Below are 12,162 nucleotides of genomic sequence, written 5' to 3' on the forward strand. Positions count from 1 at the left end.
GCCTCCTACTGCTGTCTCTGCCTCTCTGTTTCTGACAGAAACTCCCTGTCTCTGGATGACCCCCAGGATGGGGTTGGGAGGTGGGTGTTTAGATTTGACAGTTGATATTAGATAATTCCGAGATGAAGGAACTGGCTGTTTTCTACCTCCCACCCACCCACACACACACACACAAACCCAGAAATACCGTGGAACCCCCTTTTATGTTTATTTATGGCGAATGCCCTCAAGTGTGAGCTGAAAAATGTTCCCGAACAAGATGCTATGGTCTGCTTGACACCGGGTAGCACCCAGTGTCCCTACTGGCTTCCTGATGTTTCCGAGGTGCTACTGCATTGAGAAAAGGGCTGCGGGTCTGGCCTGGTGGTGGCGTCCCGGACAGAGGCACCCGCTTAAGGGAACCTTTCAACTTAGAGGGAAGAAATCCCTCCAAATTACTTCACAGCTTTTATGAACCGAACACATGGGTCTCTTGAAATTCATAAATATTCAGTGATGCCTTTATTTAAACACATATTTATTTAGGAAACTGCAGTTGGGTTCAGTTGTTACACATACGATAATCCTGAAAATAATGCACAGTTTCAGCTTCGTAAAAGGTGTTATGGGATGTACGTATGAGAAAGAGAAAGAGAGAGAGAATGAACTTGGGTGAGCAGCTGAGAGCAAACTCCAGGGTGGGGTTTCCTCCTCTGTTGTGGTTCAGCATCCCCTCTGCCGAAGCTTCACAAGCTCACGACAGCGTTGACTCGGGCCAGGTTCACTCAGCCTTGAGGGCAGACAGAAAGGGACTCCTTACCTTTGAATTGTGTTGTGATGATTCATCCTCCGGGGCCAAACAGTTATGGAGCTATCCATTGAGAGACCTGTCGTGGTAAGAGGCTGAACAGTAAATTCCTCCTTTCCTAAAAATGAGTCAGAATACTTGAGCCAAACATTGCCAGACATATGCCTCAATGTTTGGCCAGATGGAATATCCCAGTACTCCTACTACTAAGAATTTCTATATACCGGTATATGCCATGTACTTGGCATTCTTCTTAGCACATCCATTAAATCATTTAAACCTCACTTCATCCCCGTGACATAGGTATGGCCTTCTTCCTGTTGTGCAAAGGGCAAAACCGAGGCTCAGAGAGACTCGTGGGTTCCTCAGCTAGCAGCTGGTGGCGCCCGGAGGCCACCTCTCATCTGTGAGGCACCAGTGCCTGACCCAACCACAGTTGGTACCAGTGCCACGGGTCAGGGCAGACCAGCAGGACTTGACTCTTTCTTAATACTATAGTCAAACACGAATACACAGTGACTCGTGCACTGACTTGGCTACCTCCCAATTCCTGACAGTTTCCAACTCATGATTAGGGATGGCTTTGGACAAGAGATAAATTTCGTGAAAAATATTTTCCAGGGTTCAGCTTGCTTAAAAAATTCAAGGCTACCAACTGGTGCATCCTGGCTATACTTTAGGATCCAGGATATGCGTGCCCCACAGTCTGTTCAGATTAGCTGTCTAAATACAGATATTTGAATGAGTGGATGGATGGATGGATGGATGGATGGATGGATGGATGCATGGATGAAACTGTAATTATCTGTTTCTCTGTCTCTCCCCACCAGACCCTTGAATGTAGGGATTATATCCTATTAATCTCTGAGTCCCTAGTGCCTAATTTGGAGGGGGTGCTTAATAGCAATGTATTGAACCAACCTGAGAATTAACAAACATAGTTGACTTTCAGTTGTCTGGAATCTGGTATTTCAGTCCTTTGCTCCTCGTCCTCCTCCTCCTCCCCCTCCCCTACCACCCCCTCCCCACTCCCTCTTCCTTTCACTTCCTGTCCTCCTTCCCCTTTCTCTCCTCCTCATTTTCCATCACTCATTAGCCTTATTAGCTGACAGCTGACAGAGGAGAGAAGTTGGGGACAGTTTGCTTTCCGTGCATGTGAGCAGCTCCAGGAAAAGGTCTGCTGGAGAATCTCACTGGTTATTTACTGGGTGATGCTTCTCAGGGACTGCCCATTAGCCTCGCAGCCCTGGCACCTAATGGAGAGTTAACTGTTACCACTTCCATTTGCCTAATTCTGGAGCTTCTCACACTAGGAATTCTCACTGTGCTTTGGGCAGCTTGTAGCAATTTAGGAATCATGAAGTGTAAGTTCCCTCATTTGTCAGAGGAAGGATGTGGGCCCCAAGGAGAGGAAGTAACTGGTCCAGAGACATCCATAATAAGTGATTCGACCCATTTATGCAGCAGGTTATTTGTGGAATGCCTCTGGCGTGCCACACTCCGGGTGTGTTCAAACTCTGAACATCTGTGGTACCCAGCATGTTCCTGCCCTCATGGAGCCCACAGTCTAGTGAGGGATGACATTTTAACCAAACAAAAAGGAGAGATGGCCATGCTAACAGGTTTTTTGAAGGAAAGGTACACAGTCTGTGGGAATATACGATAGGGGAATTTGACTTGATTTGAGTGGTCGGGGGAGGCTTCTCTGAAGAGAAAATAAAGGAGTTAAAATCCAAAAAGTCAAGTATGAGTTGGCTGAGCAGAGAAGAGGGGGAAGTAGCCTTCCATGCTGAAGATACAGCATACTCAAAGGCCCTGAGGCCAGAGGGAACTTCACATCGGGGGACCTAAAAGGTGGCCATTGTGGCAGTGATTTGCCCAGTTCACACTTCACAGAAGTTCATGGGTTAAAAACCAGAGTGGTATGTGACCTACAAATAATCCAAATTTCCCTTGAAACTCCTCTACCTCACCAGTAAAGAAGACTGTATGTGATTCAGTGTGTATGATCCTGTAGAGAAAGGTTAGATGCTCTGAGATACTCAAGGAAGGGGTAAAAGGAAGTCATGTTGCAGATATCTGGGCATTCAGACCTTCCTGCCATAGTGGTAAATGGAGGACGGATGCTGGAAAATTCTAGAGCATCCACATGGCCATATGTTTTACTTTATTCTCTATTATTAGTAGGTCTCTATAACTTTAATATTTAACGATATTAGTCAACTAAGGCTGCCAGAAGAGAACACTACAGATTGAGTGGCTTAAACAACATTTATGCCCTTGCAGTTCTGGAGACTGAAAGTTCAAGATCAAGTTTCCAAGCAGAGTTGGTTACTGGTGTGGCCTCTCTCCTTGACTTGCACGCAGCCACTTCTCTCTGTGTCCTGTCCTTTCCTAGTCTTTCCTCTGTGCCTGTGCCCTCCTAATGTCTCTTCCTCTTCTTATAAGGACACTAGAGCCCCACCTCATGACCCTCATTTAGCCATAATTACCTCTTTATTTATTTATTTTTTTTTTTTTTTTTTTAACGTTTATTTATTTTTGAGACAGAGAGAGACAGAGCATGAATGGGGGAGGGTCAGAGAGAGAGGGAGACACAGAATCTGAAACAGGCTCCGGGCTCTGAGCTGTGTCAGCACAGAGCCCGATGTGGGGCTTGAACTCACGGACTGCGAGATCATGACCTGAGCCGAAGTCGGCCGCCTAACCGACTGAGCCACCCAGGTGCCCCCATAATTACCTCTTTAAAGGCCCATCTCCAAATACAGTCAGATTGGGGTTAAGGCTTCAACATATGAATGGTGGGGTAGGGGACATAGTTCAGCCCATAGCACTAATAGAATTGTCTGTTGTTGTTAGGATTAAATGAAATAATACAAGTGAAATCCCCTAAACAAGGGCCCAGCATTGGCATCAGCAGTTGCTTAGTTGCTGGCTCTGAATTGACAGTCTTTTTTTTTTTTTTAGTATATTATGATTATTTTTAATGTTTACTTATTTTGAAAGACGGTGGGGAGAGGCAAAGAGCAAGGAAGAGAGAGAGAGAATCCCAAGCAGGCTGCACACTGTCACCACAGAGCCCGATGTGGGGCTTGATCCCATGAACCATGAGATCATGACCTGAGCTGAAATCAAGAGTTGGGTGCTCAACCGACTGAGCCACCCAGGTGCCCTGACGCTTTTTTTTTTTTTTTTTTTATGGAGAAGAACTTGGCTGAATGCCTTCCAACTTGGCTTTTTCAGTTGAGGCCCCACTTGTACAAGCTCATGCTGTTGTGTATTAATCGCATCTCAGAGGGGTGGGGGTGAGGATGGGGGGCAATGACAAGGGGTAACATTTGCTGAGCCCTTCCTTACTGTGCCAGGCACTTTGCATGTGTTGATGACTCTCTGAAGTCAACACTATTCTTTTTCATTTTATGGCTGAGGAGAACAAGGCACAGAAAGGTAGCTCATCCAAGATCCTTCAGCTAGAAAGTGGGGGAGCTGGCATTCAAACCCAAATCCACATGCATAAACACGTCAGGGGTGTGCCTAGTGAGTTTAAAATATGATTCTGTTTGCCCAAATTCTTTGGACTCCTCTAGATAATATCCTCTGATGGAAAAAGGGCAGGAAGAGCCAATAGCCCCTTTGACTCCTTCTCCCATTGAGCCTCCTTGCAAGCAGCCTGGGGGAGACTTGCCTGGCTTGTAAGTCTCAGCAATTTCCCCAAGCCCAGAGGCTCCCCAAACGGCTGCGGTGAAAGAGCTTTGGCCAGATATGCCAGAGTTGACCAAGGCCTGGCATGGGAACGATTTGAGATGGGATGGAGTCTTCCTGGTCCACTGGGAAATTGCTTAATCCCTCTCCCTGCCACCACGTTTTCCTTTTCCCAATTCTAATTAAAATCAGAGCATGCCCCCTCTCAAGAAAAGAAAGTTTGGCTCAAATATTATTAAGATAATAAATCACTATCATGGTGCTTGTTTTTCTGTCTCACGGAGTACAGTATTACTCTCTCCTGAGTCCGCGGGGCTTAGGGAAATCCCTACAGGGCAAATTAAAGAGACACAGAAACAGGTATCATATGGGAAAAGAATTCTAATTTTTTCATGTTTCCCCAATGGGTAAAGTAATAAGCAGATTTTGCTGAAGAATTAGACAGTACTTTTTAGCCTTCCAAGTTGTCCCCAAGATAGAAAGGGACTGCTATGAAGGCAGAGGGTTCTCTGTCCCGGGCAGTGTTCAGGAAGAGGCTAGACATCCACTTGGTAGAACAGTGGCCATAAGCAAAGGGCCCGACGATCTTGCTGTTTCCTCCCAAAGGGGAGATCCGGTGCTCTAGGATCAAATAATCCATCGGGTCACTGGTCCTCTGCCTTGGGGAATGTCTCCGTCCTAGTGGTAAGATTGCGGATAGAAGCCCAGGGGATTAGCAAGAGGCCACACAGTCAAAATCACTGTGCTACTCTAAAATAAAAACCCGAGATGGGAGTTTGTCACCAACGTTGTGTAACCAGCCACCCCTCTAAGAGCAGCGTGCTTGTCCCATTTTTCTTTCACTAATGAACGCCGGGGCATACTGTGTGGGCCAGACCCGGAGGGGGCGGGGGGCAGGGGTCAGCAATGAACACCGCGGGCCCCATGCGTGTCCCCAGAGGACGTACAATTAACCAGGCAGTTTGAAGACCGCGTGATACAGTTGTGCTGGAGATCCCTGGTGCAGGGGCGTTTGACAAGGAGACCTGAGGGTGCTCGGGGGCAGAGCCTTCCGGGGAAGCAGCCTGTGGCTAGGACGCGCTGCCCAAGGGGAAGTGACTGGGCCACCGGCTGTGTCCCTCATGGGGAAGGGAAACCGCCCCGCCTTCTGTTCCCAGCGGCTTCCCAGCCTCCCTTTTGAGAGCATCGCCAGCCCCCGCAGTCCTGCCCGCTGCCACGCACCCTGGGAGAGGTCAGAGGAGAGCTGAGGTCCCAGGGTGCTCCCAGGGCCCAGAGTCACCCACGGACATCTGGGGTCTCTGCAGAAGCAACTTGGTGTCCTTTTCTCCGGGTCACCCTTTTGTCCTCTGCAGTGCGTTTGGGAAGGGGGTGGGGGGTGGTAAGGGCTTTGTTCAGTATTTCTTTTCTTCGTGAATACACCTGTTTGGAGGCTTATGTGTGTTGGTGTCCACAAGAAATGACACAAGGGAATCACAACACATCGCCCGATGAAGAACCACCTTCATATTGAGGCATATCTAAAAATGTGAGTTTTTGCCATTCGCTTGAAGAGACAGGGTTCAGTTTCATTTTTGAGAGGGAGAGAGAGTAAATACGTGTATACACACACACCCCTAAGGCCCCAGTTTTACACCTGGCCTTCCTCAAAGGAAAATGAAGCAGTGTTTCGGGAGCACCTGCATGCCTGGCACTCCCCACCTGTAACCCCCGCCCCCAGCGGCCCAGCAGGTATGGGGGGATGGAAGTGAGTCCCAGGGTGGTTAAGGAAGTAACACGGACACACAGCTAGGAAGTGGCAGGCCCTGGATCCCAGCTACTCCGACCCCACGGCTCTTTCCACTCTGACCCACCATAGCCAATACCCACAGTCGTGTGCTGACCTGATGCTCTGCAGCCTGGCTGGGAGAAGGATGAAGAGTAGCGGTCTACCCTCCTTGGGCCTTGTTTCCCAGGCTCTTGAGAACCGCTCAGGTGGACACCCCACCAGAGGCACCCCCTTTGCAAGGGTGGTGAAAGACCCTGTTTGCTGGGGGGAAAGCCAGTTCCTTGGGGAGCACAGGAGGAGCCTGGCTCTGGTCCCTGTGCCCACCCGGGGGTGCATGTGGCTCTCCGTGGGATCAGCAGTAGGCACGTGGACCTCTCTGGGTGCCCAGAACCGCCAGCCCCTGCCTTTGAAGCAGACGTGCTCTGCCTGTCCCCAGGTGTCTCCATGCAGGGGGAGACTGTGTGAGTAGGACAGGGAGCCTGGACCCCGATCAGGTGTGGGAGGAGCAACTGAAGTGGGACTGACCTTGGAGGAATGCAGGCTCCACCACTCGCTACATGCCTGACATCATTTAATCTCAGCCCCTGTTTCTTCACGCCACGGTAGGCTTAACGGTCTGGTTACTATAAGGAGTGGACGGGATGCATTAGCATTAGCACCTACCATTGGGCCTGGCTCGTAGTAAGTGTGAGAGAAATATCAGTTCCTGTCACTGTTGTCACAACCAAGGTCATTACTGTGACTGTGCCTCTGAGAAGTCTCGTGATTTGGGGGATTCGCCTTTCTTCCCGGAGCTTCCCCCCTTTTCCTTGTGAACTGAGTGATGTGACAGCACCACCTGTAAGGACCCCTGTGGTTCTTACAGTTCAGTGACTTTTGCGGATCACTTTCAGGCGGTACCAGATCCCAAGGACACCCCCGGAATCTGGTTTCATCCACAGACGTTTCTCTCACCAGTTGGCTTCTTAACTCCAGCATTCATTCTCCTAGTCAGAGCACCTAGGAAATGTGGGGACAGCTGACCTCCTGACATTAAGAAAGAATGACCGTATAGGTGACCTGCTGATACCTCTGGCTGAGAAGTCAAGTCTGCTTGCTCTTGGGGGTCCCCTGTGCTAAAGGCACTTCTTAGGGTCCTCTCCACTAGAAGCAGCCATTCCAAGAAGGAGGCAAAGAAAAAGCCAGTCGCTTCAGGAATCCACAGATCTGATAAACTTCCAGCCTGTCATGGAATACTAGCTGTAGTCCTGGGCCCTCCCCTCAGATTCCTTTCCCAGGAGCTCCAGATCCTGGGAGCCCACAAGGGTAATCATGGCGGTCTGTCTTTGCTTCCTCGGGCTGCCTTAAAGTACCACAAAGCGGTGGCTTAAACAACAGAAATGTATTCTGTCACAGTTCTGGAGACTCAAAGTCTGGTGTTGGCAGAGTTGGTTCTTTCTGGGGGCCGTGAGGGAAATCTGTTCCACGCCTCGCTCCTAGCTTCTGCTAGGTTGCTGGCAGTCCTTGGTGTCCCTTGGCGTCCCTTGGCTCATAGATGCATCACCATGGTCTCTGGCTTCGTCTTCATGTGGTGTACTCTCTGTGCGAATCTGTTTCAGTGTCCGGATTTCCAGTTTATAACGTCACCAGTTCTGTTGGATGAGGGGACACCCTAATGACCTCATTTTAACATGACTATTTATCCCTGTAAAGGAATTTCCAAATAGGGTTTCATTGTAAGATACTGAGGATTAGGACAACAGTATATCTTTTGAAGAGACACAGTTCAACTCACAAGAGGTTCCTTGTGCTGTTTTAATAACATCAAAGAACATAAGAATTAAGCATTTCTCCATTCGGACTCTTAATACTGTTGGTATGTTATAAGCAGACACTCTGGAGATTGCCTGGGTTTGAATCCTGACGGGGCCACTTCCCAGCTGTACAATCTTGGACAAAGTGTTTAGCCTCTCTGTGCTCAGTTTCCTCACCTATAAAATGGGAACAATGGTCACACACCTCTGAAGGTTGATATCGAATTAAAAATGCATTTAAGGGGCACCTGGGTGGCTCAGTCAGTTAAGCATCTGACTCTGGCTCAGGTCATGATCTCGTGATCTGTGAGTTCGAGCCCCACGTCAGGCTCTGTGCTAACAGCTCAGAGCCTGGATCCTGCCTCGGGTTCTCTGTCTCCCTCCCTCTCTGCCCCCCCCACGCGCGCGCGCTCTCTCTCTCTCTCAAAAATAAACATTAAAAAAATTTTTTAAATACACTTAAAATGTTTCATCTTGTTATGATCACTGTTCTATACCTTACCATGCTTGGAAAAGGCTGCAGCCAACAAAACAACAGAAGTCTGTAATACTATGTAGTATTGTCAGACTCTGGAACTTTAGGAGCCCCTGTGACTGGCTCCCCCTCCAGGAATGAGAAAAAGGCCTTGTAATGATGAAAAGAGTCACAGGCCACCACCTCCACTTGCCCAGAAAGTCATCCTATTTTCAAAGGTCTGTTTCTGGGGATGCTTCCTGTGATGTCAGACTGTACTCGGGAAAATACACTCTTTTTAAAAAAAAAAAAAAAACTGGGGCGCCTGGGTGGCTCAGTCGGTTAAGCATCCGACTTCGGCTCAGGTCATGATTTCACAGTCCATGGGTTCGAGCCCCGCGTCGGGCTCTGTGCTGACAGCTCAGAGCCTGGAGCCTGTTTCAGATTCTGTGTCTCCCTCTCTCTCTGACCCTCCCCTGTTCATGCTCTGTCTCTCTCTCTCTCAAAAATAAATAAAACATTTTTAAAAAATTAAAAAAAAAAAACTGGCCCCAAACTGGGGCACTTGTCTCTCCTCTAAGCCCTAGGATGGCTTTGGAAGGGGTCCTCCCCAAGACAGCCAGGAAGAGTGACCCAGCCCCCTTCCACCCAGGGACTGATCATCTCCTGACATCTTGTCTCTCCGGTTTTGTGTTGTCTTTCTAGGGAAGTCCGTCAGAACTGCATTGCAGATAAAGGGGACGCTCTGTCTTTGAGGAAGGAAGAGGACCTCCCTCCCCGGCCGTGGGCCACCCTGGCCAGAGGCTCCAAGTGGAACCACTTAGCCGGCGTGTGGCTGCTGGGTGCCGGAGCCCCAGCCTTCACACACACCCCGCCCGGAGGACCGGCGGGAATTGTTCATAGTGCCAAAGTCCTACTACTGCGTTTTCAATGGGTCCTTGTAAATAGTTTGCTCCTCTGCCCTGGCCCCCACTTCTTGCTATACTGGAACCAATTTGTACGATGTGGGAATTTTGTTACCTTTTTAATCAAGGGCAACGTCCTTTTCCAGCACTACCATTGTAAGGTTTTTTCCAGGAGGGAGGGCTGATCACATGTGCTTTTCTCTTTTTCCTTTTTTTTTTTTTAATCTTTATTTTATTAATTTTGGGGAGGGGGGGGATGTTAGCATTAGTGCCATTATATCTACTGGATTTTAGGTAGGGAGAGTTCGTTTTATTAAAAGTAGTTTGAAATTTGGGAGATTTCTCCGTGGGAAGGGCTAGGATTTGGGCTTCTGTCTGAACTTTGAGAGGGTTTTACAGATGGCACATCTTCCAGATCAAGCCCATTTTTGGTTCTCCCTCCCCCACCAGCCACCTCTGGGGTCCCTGTTTAGCCACGCACAGGGCTTTCCGAACTGCCAACAGGTGGATCTGGTTTTCTCCGCCGCCTGGCCTCTTGGGCTGACCTTGGGCGGAGCCAGCACCAGAGAACTAGGGAGCAGGTGGCTCCCTCTTTCAGCGTCTTGTTAGATACCAGCAGAAAGGGCTTCCACATTTCTAGCATTATCGTTACTTTTGTGAAACTCCAACAAAAAGAGGTCTTCCTATCTAGATGGTACAAAGATGAACAACTTTGGTTTTGATTTCTGTTCCTAACTGCCTTTTCTCAGTGTGGTATTTGACAAGATTTCAGCCTGAAGCCTCACCATGATCTGATTTTTTTTGTTTGTGTTTGTTTTTGGGCCAATTTTAGATTCCTGAGTGCACTTTTGTTTTTTGTTGTTGTTGGTTTTTTTTTTCCAATTAGTCCTAACTTTTAAAGAGGAAAAACCAAGAGACATATCTGGTGTAAATGTTGCAATATGAATTGTGTTTGCAACCCCTTCCCCCCACCCCACCCCCCATTTGGGTATACTGCACAAATAAAATGCTAGGGAGTTTGGAAAAAAAAAAACATTTTTTCTAACTTGTTGCTCATTTGTTGTAACTCAATAAAGCAGAGACTAAACATTTTTATAACCTTTTCCTCTGCTCCTTGTTCTTCATTGCTGCCTGGCTTCGAGGGCATGAGGTTTCCAACTCAGCCACCTCTCGTTTCAAAGCAGTATGACAGATTCATTTGACATTTCTCATTTTCTGTCTTGGTGAGGTCCGACAGCACAAATGGGACTTTAAAAACAGGGCGTACATGTCAATGTGGGAATCTATCACATCTCTTGGACACAGAGAAGTAAGTGATAGGTCCTCCCTTCTCCAGGGTCTTCACAAATAGATTCATAAAATACTGCGGAGAACAGCATGAGTGGGAAGGAAATCTGCAGGCCATGTGCAGGACCACTGCTCGCCCTCCGGTGACCCGAGGTAAGTCACTCCCCTCCCTGGGCTGCTGCTGACAGGTGACTGGGACACTGCCATTTCTCAGAGAAGGCTGGCTTTTGTGTCTCTGCCCAGGTAAGGTTTAAAGAGTCCCTCACTGTTCAGGGGTGAGGCTCATCTGCCCGGGGATTTTTCAAGCTTGGGCAGGCACCAGAATCAACTGGAGGGGCTAAAGTTTCTGATTCGGTAGGCCTGGAGCAAGATCCGAGAATCTGTGTTGCTAACAAGTTTCCAAGGTAAGTCTGATGCTGCTGGTCTGGGAAACCCACTTTGGGAATCTCTGGTGTAGATACTTGATTTTCCAGGGATGTATGGACTTTGGGCCAGTTTATTTAAACTAAGCATGTGTATAAAGCATGTGGAAGTATATTCTTCAGACAGCCCTCCCACTTCCCCAAACATAGGAAACATTGAAAAATCGGGGATTCTGAATAAGTTGGCCTTCTCTGGAAGATGTCCTCTATCTTGAGTATTGTACAGTTCTGGCCTTTGGCTACAAAACCATGCAGTCCTGCAGCAGCCATGGTCTAGGGCTCCGGCTGCCTGGGAGATACCTGCCCACTAATCTCTGCACCCCCTTTTCAATCTCCATCCCCTGGTCCCCTACATAGTCAGGAGGCAGAGATGCCTTCTGCTTAGCAGAATCTGCTCAGTCCCCACCAGCCACCCCAAAGCTCATGCTCCAGATACTACCCTCCCACCGGGACCACTGCAAAAGCACCTGTTCTGTGTTCCAGTGTCACCCACCCTCCAAGGCTCCCTACCTACAAGACAGGATGAGACGGAAGCACACAAGCCACCTACAGCTGCAAAACATAAGGAGCCAAGGCCGTGCAAGTGCCAACCCCGAACGTGCGGGACCCCACGAGCGGCTGCCTCCTTAAATTTTGTGTCCTAGGTGCCATACTTGCCTCACCCTAGCCCTGCCCTGTCTGCCACACTTGCCTCCAACCCTGCTTCATTTTCCTCCATCTTATTTTCACAGCGTGTCATCATCTATCTGTTTACTGTCTTTCATATCCCACTGCGTTACAAGCTAGCTTCAGGAAGACAAGAATTGTGTCTGGCTTGTTCCCTCTCGCACATCCTCTGGCCCTAGCACAGTGGCAGGATGTAATAGGTGCTCCCTAAATATTTGTGGGATGGATGGATGGTGGGTGGATGGACAGACGGATGGATGGACAGATGCATGGATTTAGAGTGCCAGCTCAGCAGTCAGACAAACCCAAGTTTGAATCCCAGCTCTATGGCCCACGAGATAGGTGATCTTGTGGGGTTTATCTGACTCCTCACAACCCTGC

The 12,162-nt window shown here is 48.7% G+C and overlaps 1 protein-coding gene across 4 annotated transcripts in view; it reads left to right on the forward strand.

Annotated features, from left to right (window-relative positions):
* The window catches only part of ZHX2 (zinc fingers and homeoboxes 2), a 162,765-nt gene extending 152,264 nt beyond the window's left edge, over nt 1–10,501 (forward strand). For all 4 annotated transcript variants that reach the window (XM_047842588.1, XM_047842587.1, XM_047842589.1 and 1 more), the window contains one exon: nt 9,207–10,501. The gene's annotated coding sequence lies outside the window, so the exon portion shown is untranslated. The remainder of the gene's footprint in view (nt 1–9,206) is intronic.
* The last annotated feature ends 1,661 nt before the right edge of the window (nt 10,502–12,162 follow it).

This window comes from Prionailurus viverrinus, chromosome F2, assembly GCF_022837055.1.
Source record: "Prionailurus viverrinus isolate Anna chromosome F2, UM_Priviv_1.0, whole genome shotgun sequence".
Classification (NCBI taxonomy): domain Eukaryota; kingdom Metazoa; phylum Chordata; class Mammalia; order Carnivora; family Felidae; genus Prionailurus; species Prionailurus viverrinus.